General features: G+C 39.2%; 1 pseudogene; it reads right to left on the minus strand.

Moving 5' to 3' along the window:
• Positions 1 to 302: 302 nt before the first annotated feature.
• On the minus strand, positions 303 to 1,500 carry LOC140501166 (coatomer subunit epsilon pseudogene; annotated as a pseudogene).
• Between the last annotated feature and the right edge of the window lie 8,134 nt (positions 1,501 to 9,634).

A 9,634-nucleotide genomic window follows, 5' to 3' on the forward strand; every position in this document is an offset into this window, starting at 1 on the left:
CTTTCAATGAAATGGAGGATTTTCAGGTTTTCTTGATGAAAAGACCAGAGCTGAAAAGAAAATTTGACTTTCAAATACAAGGATGAAGAGAACCATGAAAAGGTGAACAGCAAAGAGAAGTCATAAGGGACTTACCAAAGTTGAACTGTTTACATTCCTACATGGAAAGACAATATTTGTAACTCTTGAAACATTTCAGTATCTGGGTACTGGGTGGGAGTACACACACACACACATGCACACACGCACACATACATAGAGACAGAGTGCACAGAGTGAATTGAAGAAGATGGGATCATATCTTTTTTTTTTTTTTTTTTTTTTTTACTGAAGAGCCTTTATTGGAAAAGGTGCTGTGGCCAGGAGCCTGGTCCAGAGTCCTCAGAAGGAGCTGAGGGAGGCTGAGGAGAACCTGCAAGAAAGGGCAACCCTTTGGCTCCAAAAGTAATGGTCCTGCATGGAAAGCTGAATGCTTTGTTTTGGGAAGAATGGCCAGCTGAGGGGGTTTTCTTCCTTTCTGGGGAGGAGTCCGGGATCCTCCACAAATCCCTGTGGCCCTTCTCATGCACTCGGAGTGTACTGCAGAGCCAGCTGGTCAAAATCATTTTCCTTGCTCTGGTATTCTTTGATGATTGGGTGGGACCGGTGGGCATCTTTCAATTGTGACAAATATCTGTTCGTGACCTCAGGAGCCTTCCCCAAGTGCTGGGACAAGACAATGAAGTTGATGAGGGTCTCTGGGTGGCTGCTGTCCTTGTCAAGTGCCTCCTGGAGAACTCCCTCTGCATCTTCCCATTTGCCCTGGGCCATATAGCAGGCAGCTTGGCCATTGAGTAGCAGCAGGGTGGAGGAGCACTTATCAGCCATCTCCTGGAAGATATAGTAGGCATCCTGCAGCTTCTCACCACCCATGGCCAGGTTGACCCAGGCGGTGGCCAGCTGCGTCAGTGTGGCATCCTCATCTTGCTCCTGCATCTTTTTCAGCTCCTTGCGGGCTAGGTCCAATCTATCCAGCTTCAGGAGGATCCGCACAATCATGGCCATGCACTCCAAGCTCTCCCCCTGGTGCAGTGTTCGCAGAGCAGCATCAGGGTTCTTGTTATGGAAATAGACAGAAGCAGCCATCAACAAGAAGGTGGTATTGGCCACATCAACATTCTTGGCCATCTTTCGATCCAGGTCTGCCACAACTGCATCTCTCTGGTTTTCACTGGAAAGATACTCTGCAAACATTCGTACAGCCTGGAGCTCTGGAGAGGAGTTTGCTTTGATCTCATCTAGTACCACACCATACTTTCTCTGTGCGAGATAAGCTCTGTACAAGAAGACATCTCTTTCCACTTCTTTTTCTGGGCTGGAGAGTTTGACACGCTGCGCCTCGTTGATGCACTGCTGGTAGCTGCCGATGTAGAAGGCGTTCTTCACGTCGAACAGCTCGTCCACTTCCCCTGGGCCGCCGGGGGCCGGGCCGGTACCGGGAGCCGGAGGGGCCATCTTGTTACCGATGGGATCATATCTTAAAAAAAAAAATGAAATCAAGCAGTGAGAGAGAAATATTGGGAGGAGAAAGGGAGAAACTGAATGGGGCAAATTATCTCTCATAAAAGAGGCAAGCAAAATACTTATTAGTGGAGGGATAAAGAGGGGAGGCGAGAGAAAATCATGAGGTCTACTCTCATCACATTCCACTAAAGGAAAGAACAAAATGCACACTCATTTTGATAGGAAAACCTATCTCACAATACAGGAGAGTGGGGAACAAGGGCACAAGAAGGGTGGGGGGGAGGATAGAGGGGAGGGCATGGGGAGGAGAATGCAATCCGAGGTCGACACTCATGGGGAGGGAAAGGATCATAAGAGAATAGAAGTAATGGGGGACAGGATAGGATGGAGGGAAATATAGTTAGTCCTATACAACACAACTAGTATGGAAATCATTTGCAAAACTACACAGATTTGGCCTATATTGAATTGCTTGTCCTCCAAAGGGAAGGGGTGGAGAGGGAGGGAGCTAAAGAAGTTGGAACTCAAAGTGTTAGGATCAACTGTAATGTTCTTACCACTAGGAAATAAGAAATACAGGTTAAGGGGTAAAGAAAGCTATCTGGCCCTACAGGACAAAAGAGAAGACAGAGACAAGGGCAGAGAGGGAGGATAGAAGAGAGAGCAGATTGGTCACAGGGGCAATTAGAATGCTTGGGTTTGGGGGGGGGAGGGGATAAAAGGGGAGAAAATTTGTAACCCAAAACTTTGTGAAAATAAATGTTAAAAGTTAAATAAAAAAAAATAAAAATAAAAAAAAAAAAAAAAGAATTGAGTGTCAAGTAGACACTCAATAGATGAGCAGCCCTGTAAGAGCTTGGCAAGCTCTCACACCAGAGGTGCTAGTCCTCCCTGAACACCCCATACACCCTTACTGATGGGTATATCCTAAATGGATATGCCAGTCATTTCAGTAGTTAGTGACCAAAAAAAAAAGGTGAAATCAGGGAGAATAGGACAAGAATATCTATTACTACAATAATGTAAGTGGAAAGAACACCAATAACAAAAAGCAAAACTTAATTATGTGGAATTATAATGACCAAGATATAACTCCCTTCTCAACTAAGTACTTATATCTACATAAATACTATAGATGGAATTTAAAGACAAATGAATTCTCACTTTAAACGATTAGCATTCATAACAGGCCCATGAGTGTTATGAGCACAGGTGGAACCTAAAATGGGAAAGGAAAGAGTAAATATATCCATGTGAGATATATCCACTTTTGGAATTATATCTATATTCAGTAAAATCTGCTTAGCAAAAAGTCCACCTGCAGTTCTCAAAAAAAAGGAGAGTCTTTTTAATAGTCTTTTTTTAAAAAAGACTTATTGTAGTATGTCTACATTTAATATTTCATGGATTCCTGATATAACCAGTTGTCCGTCTACATAGAAGGTGATGTTTCTGTACCTTAGAGTATGGTCTTGCCTGACCATAAACTTTTGTCACCAGGTAACCATTTCTTATCAATAAACCTCTTCAAATTTTGTTTGGTTGAACCTTAGATGGCAGATGTAGTCCACCATTGGGTTGATAATTGAAATCCTTCTAACTTGGTAAATCCTATCACAGTTCATACTACATTGGAGCATGGGCCTTGGAAAATGAAAGAAAAGAAGGAAGGAGGGAAGGAAGGAAGGAAGGAAGGAAGGAAGGAAGGAAGGAAGGAAGGAAGGAAGGAAGGAAGGAAGGGAGGGAGGGAGGGAGGAAAAAAGCATTTATTAAGTGCTTATTATGTGCTAGGCACTCTCCTTTACAATATTATCTCATTTGAGCCTTACAACAAACCTCGAATATAGGTGCTATTATTATACTTATTTTATAGTTGAGGAAACTGAGACAGAATAAGGTAAAGTGACTTGCTCAGGGTCACACAGATAACAAAGTTGAATTTCAATTCAGGTTTTCCTTAGTCCAGGTCCAGTGCTTTATGCACTACCCTATCTAGTTGCCAAGGTCACCCATGTCAACAATGAGTCATTGAAGTAGGCCTTTAGTTGCTTTAATTCATATGCAGCCCTAATATTAGTAATTTTAACATGCAAAAAATGTCATCCATATATGAGGAATGAATGAGGTTTTGGACTTCATTTTCCATTTGTCCAGTTCTTTTTAGGTATTCTTCTCTTCATTGGATCTCTTTTACCATTTAGCCTAGTCTGTTTTTTAAGATGTTATTTTCTTCAATATTTTTTGGTGTCTGCTTTACCAAGCTATTGACTCATTTTTCATGATTTTCTTGCATCACTCTCATTTCTCTTCCCATTTTTTCCTCTGTTTCTCTTACTTGATTTTCAAAAACCTTTTTGAATTCTTCCATGGCCTAAGACCAATTCATACTTTTCTTTGGATGTAGGAGGTGGGATTTTATTGTCTTCTAAGCATGTGCTTTGATCTTCCTTGTCACCATAGTAACTTTCTATAGTCAGAGGTTTTTTTTTTTTTTTTTTCTGTTCTTTGCACATTTTTTCAGCCTATTATAGGAGTGTTTAACTGTTAAAATAGAATTCTGCTTCCGGGGTGGAGGGCAAACTGTCCCAAGCTTCAAGGGTTTTGTGCAGTTGTTTTCAGAGGTATGTCTAGGGATCTGTAAGTTTTCAATTCTTTCAAGTAATATGATCTAAGGAGAGGTATTTACTACTCTCCTAGTCTATGCTCTGATCTGTGAATGACCACCAGCCCTGGAACTGTGAGGAGCATCACCCCTCCACTGTGGCCATAAGCTGTATGGTGCAAATACTCCTCCTTGCCCTGGGACTGCCACCCAGGACTGTGACCTCAATCCAAGTATGAGCAAAGCAACAGCGTCCTATCTCAGTACTAGCAAAAAGGCCACAGTAATCTCCTTCTGACCAGTTGTTCAGCCCCCTTACATCTGTGGGCTAGAAACTCTGGAAGCAGCTGTTGCTACTGCCACTGCTAATTCAGTCAGTCCCAAAGACTGCTTCTGATTTGCTGGGACTGGGGCTGTGCTAGAACACCCTGTTATGGATTGTGCTACACCCTATCCCAGGTACAACAGACTTCTCCTGCTGGCTTTCTAAGTAATCTTTGGAGTCTGTGGTCTAAGAAGTCTGAAAACCACCATTGCTGGCAGTGGTTTAGTCACCCAGAAACCTGCTCTCAGTTTGCTGGAGCCAAATCTGCACTGGACAGCCTACACTGGACTGAACTCCTGTCTCATCCTGGTGCAACAGACCTTTCCAAGTTGTCTTGTACTGGAAATTTGTTTCATTCCATCTTTTTGTGGATTCTGCTGTTGTAGAATTTGTTTAGAGTCATTTTTAAAGGTATTTAGGGAGGTTTGGGGGAGAGCTCAGGTGAGTCCCTGCTTTTATCCCACCATCTTGGCTCTACCAGATCCAATTATTCTGGAGAACAATTTGTAATTATGCCCAAAGGGCTACAAAACTGCATATCCTTTAACCAGCAATATCATTACTAGGTTTCTATACCAAAGTGATTAAAAAAAGAAAAAGGACCCATATGTACAAACATTGATAGCAGCTCTTCTGTGGTGGCAAAGAGTTGGAAATTGAGTGGATGCTCATCACTTGGGGAATGGTTGAATAAGTTGTATATGATTGATGAGAAGGAAGATTTCAAAAAAACCTGGAAAGACTTAAATGAACTGATGCAAAGTGAAATTAGCAGAACCAAGAGAACATAGTAATAGCTATATTTATGATGATCATGAATTGGTCGTAGGCCAAGGAAGAGCTCAAAAAGGATTTTGAAAATCAAGTAAGAGAAGTAAAGAAAAACATGGGAAGAACAATGAGAGTGATGCAAGAAAATCATGAAAAATGAGTCAATAGTTTGGTAAAGGAAACACAAAAAATACTGAGGAAAATAATACCTTAAAAAACAAACTAAGCCAAATGAGGAGCAAAAGTCAATGAGGAGAATGCCTTAAAAAGCAGAATTGATCAAATGGAAAAGGGTATCCAAAAGCTCGCTCAAGAAAATAATTCCTTAAAAATTAGAATGGAGAAAATGGAAACTAATGATTTTATGAAGAACCAAGAAATTATAAAATAAAATCAAAAGAATGAAAAAAAATAGAGGAAAATATGAAATATCTCACTGAAAAAAACAACTGACCTGGAAAACAGATCCAGGAGAGAAAATTTTGAAATTATTGGACTACATTAAAACCATGAACAAAAAAGGAGCCTAGACATCATCTTTAAAGAAATGATCAAGAAAACCAGTCCTAATATTCTAGAAGCCAAATGTAAAACAGAAATTGAAAGAATCCACTGATCACCTCTTGAAAGAGATCCCAAAATGAAAACTTCCAGGAACAGTATAGTTAAATTACAGAGTTTTCAGGTCAAGGAGAAAACACTGCAAGTAACCAGAAAGAAACAATTTAAGTTGGAGGAGCCACAGTCAGGTTAACACAAGATTTAGGAGTTTCTACATTAAAGAATCACATGGGCTTGGAATATGATATTCTGGAAGACAAATGAGCTAGGATTACAATCAAGAATCACATACCAAACAAAACTGAGTCTAATTTTTCAGGTGAAAAAATGATTATTTAATGAGATAGAGGACTTGCAAGTATTGTTGATGAAAAGATCAGAGTGTTAAGGTAGTGAGAAGGAGTATATATAGAGGACACAGATGTGAGTTGAGTAGGAAGTGATGATGTCTAAAAAATAAAATTAAGGGTTGAGAGAAGAATGTACCAGGAGAAAGAGAAAGAGAGAGGTAAAATGGGGTAAATTATCTCACATAAAGGAGGTAAGAAAAAGCTTTTACAGTGGAGGCTAAGAAGGGGAAAATGAGAGGTATGAGTGAAACTCTCATCGGAATTGGCTCAAAGAGGGAATAATATACACGTGCAATTGGGTACAGAAATCTATCTTACCCTACAGGAAAGTAGGAGGGAAAGAGGATAAGAGAAGAGAAGGGAGTGGTAGAATGGAGGGCAGACTAGGGTATGGAATAGTCAGAAACAAAACCCTTTTGAGGAGGGTCAGGGTGAAATGAAAAAGAGAACAGAATAAACAGAAGGGGGAAATAGGATGGAAGGAAATACAGTTCTTGTGGATTTTCCCTTTTGTTCTGATTTTTCTAATAAGAAATATGTGGAAATATGTCTATTTCTCCCAATTGCCTCCAGGATGAGGTACAAACTCCCCTCTTTGGAATTTAAAGCCCTTTGTAATTGGAGTCAGCCAATTCTTCCAGATTTGAGATTAATTCTTGTGATTTTTTTATATTAGAGTCAAGCCATTTTACTTGCTTGTCCTAAGGTCTAATCTTAAATAAATCTGGAAAAAAATAGACTCAATTATGAAGGGCTTTAAATGTCAAAGAGGGGAGTTTTGTTTTTGTTTTTTTTTTTTTAGCTTAGAGGTCACATGGAACCACAATTTACAATTATAGGGTTAGACTTGTGTTTTGGTAATATCAATGTGGCAATTGTGTGAAAGATGGAAAAGGGAAAGGGAAGACTGGAAGCAAGGATACCAATTAGGGAACTATCACAATATAATACAAGGAGTTGATGAACTAGGATGGTGGCCAGGTGACTACAATAAAGTGAAGGGGGTTATGAGGGATGTGAAGAGTTGACTAGTTATAGTTGGAGAAGGAGGAAGGGAAGGAATAAGGTAAAATCAATAATAACCTCAAAGTTGTGAACCTAAGTGACTAGAAGAATGGTTGTGCCCTGATAGGATTAATGGAAAGAGGTGAATTTTTGTTTTCAGTATGTTAAGTTTGAGATGCCTATGAAACATCTAAGTGTATATGCTCAGCAGGATGTTAGTCCATGAAGCACTACCTATCTCTCTAATTAAAAGTAGTCTCTCCTTTCTCTGTTCTCTGATAGCATTTTGTCCTCTTATCAACCTGTTTATTCTACTTCCTTTAACAGTCATCTATGAATCAGTTATTTGGCTCTACCAAATTGAAAGCCCCTAAAGGCAAAGTCTGTGCCTTATTTTTGTATATTTTCCAGCAGACCACTGCAAGCAATGTTCAATAGTAGATCACTTTAATCAAAAGAAGTAGAGAATATAAGATCCTGTTGTGCTTGCTGTTTGTTGATTAGGGGGAAAAGGGGGAGAGGGAATTGATATGATACAGCAAAATACTACCTCTCAGGATCTTTTTCAACAAGGTTTCTCTGATCCAAACACTAAAATCATTCAAGATACTTTGAAACATAAAAGAACAACCTTTTTATATGACATTTAGAACATCAGGCAAAGTATAAAACAGGAAGATACATACTCACAGTAGCGATTCTTCACTATGATGGAGGAGATCTAGAAGAAAGTCCAAGTTGATGAGGGATTTCTTATAGATGTTGAGGTTTTCCAAATACTTTTGTTTGCAGATAACATAAAGCTAATCACACAATGCTTTAGAATATTGGAAAACCTTCCAGAAAAGATCTATAATAACTCAAAGGAGATTGTTCTAATTAGTCACACAGGAAAGATGAAAAGGATAAAGAATATCTATTGCCAAGATTATAATGTGCGTTTGGATGGACAATATATGAATAATCATCGGCAAGTATATCTGGGAGAGAAAGTACAAATGGACAAGCTGGTCCCAGAGTTGAACAGAAGAAAGAAACTGGCCTGGAATGACTTTGAGAAATTACAAATTTCCTTTACTGAAGCTCTTTTACTTTCTATGAAAGTAAATTTGTGTTGCTCTATGACAGTGAGACATAGAATATAGGCCTCTGAAGAATTAAAAATAAATCTTACACAGAGGGTAATAGAGAGGCACATAATGGATGTGATCACGTTGCAACATGTAACCAGTGCAGAACTCCAAAGAAGAGATGTATAATAGGAAAAGAACACAGGTGGGCCAGGTGATGAGGGAAACAGAAGACAAATGGACAACCAGAGTGATGTACTGGTTGTCTTGAGTTGTCGGGAAAAAAACAAGGAAGGCCTTCTGAATGTTGTATGCCCCCCACTCTGGTGATTTGATGGGTTCACAAGGGCAAGAGTTATACTAGATGGTCAAGCATGGAGGAATTGTGATCACCATCATTGGAAGAAACTTCCAGATTGATTACATCACAGATCCATTTGAATATTCCAGTATCCCCCAGCATCTAGAAATATTTTGCAATAGATGGTTCTCTCTCTCTCTCTCTCTCTCTCTCTCTCTCTCTCTCTCTCTCTCTCTATCTATCTATCTATCTATCTATGTGTGTGTGTGTGTGTGTGTGTATATTTTATTTGAGAGGAAAATAATCCATGGTTTCTTACTACCTCAGGTTTTCTTGTTGTTGTTCAGTCATGCCTGACTCTTTGAGACACTATTTGAGACTTTCTTGGCAAAGACACTGGAGTGGTGTTCCATTTTGCTCTCCATCTAATTTTATAGATGAGAAAATTGGGGCAAACAGGGTCAGGTCACACAGCTAGTAAGTGTGTCAGGTCAGATGTGAACTCAGGTCTTCCTGACTGTAGACCCAGCGCTCTATCCACTGAGCCACCTTATCCCACAGGTCCCTTGTTTAAAAAAATCATACAGTGAACTACTGGTCCAATTCAGTAATATTTCTTCCAAGGCTGAACAACTTCACTTAGAATAATGAGTGTTTGTGTTTTTTAACTGAAGAATGTACGTATCATCATGTAGTTGTCAATGAGGATTTGTTAAGCACCTATTAAATTCCAGGTACTTTGCTAAGTGCAGAGAACTGGTTTGCATTTGTTCTCTTTCAAACTCTTCAGTTTTTGAGTTCTGAGTATTGTTGAAAGTTGGTCAAGTAAAAGACTATAAAATTTTATTTTAATATTATGTATATTTTCCATGCACAAATATTACCTTACTTAATACCTAAATATCTTCTAGGATATATTAAAGGAAATTAAAATGTTAACAATTCCAGAATCTTAAGATGAAAACGAATACTAAAAGTTCCTCTGGGGGTAATACACAATAGTACTGGCTATAGTCTCATTAAGAGGGCTGCTATTCCCTCCTGCTTCAGAAGGAAAAAAAAACAATAACAATAAATAAACAATAAAAATGAAAAAGCTCCCTTTTCTTATTCCTTCTTTCTACCCTAAGGATGTGCCTTGCTTTC

Source organism: Notamacropus eugenii, chromosome 4 (assembly GCF_028372415.1).
Source record: "Notamacropus eugenii isolate mMacEug1 chromosome 4, mMacEug1.pri_v2, whole genome shotgun sequence".
NCBI lineage: Eukaryota > Metazoa > Chordata > Mammalia > Diprotodontia > Macropodidae > Notamacropus > Notamacropus eugenii.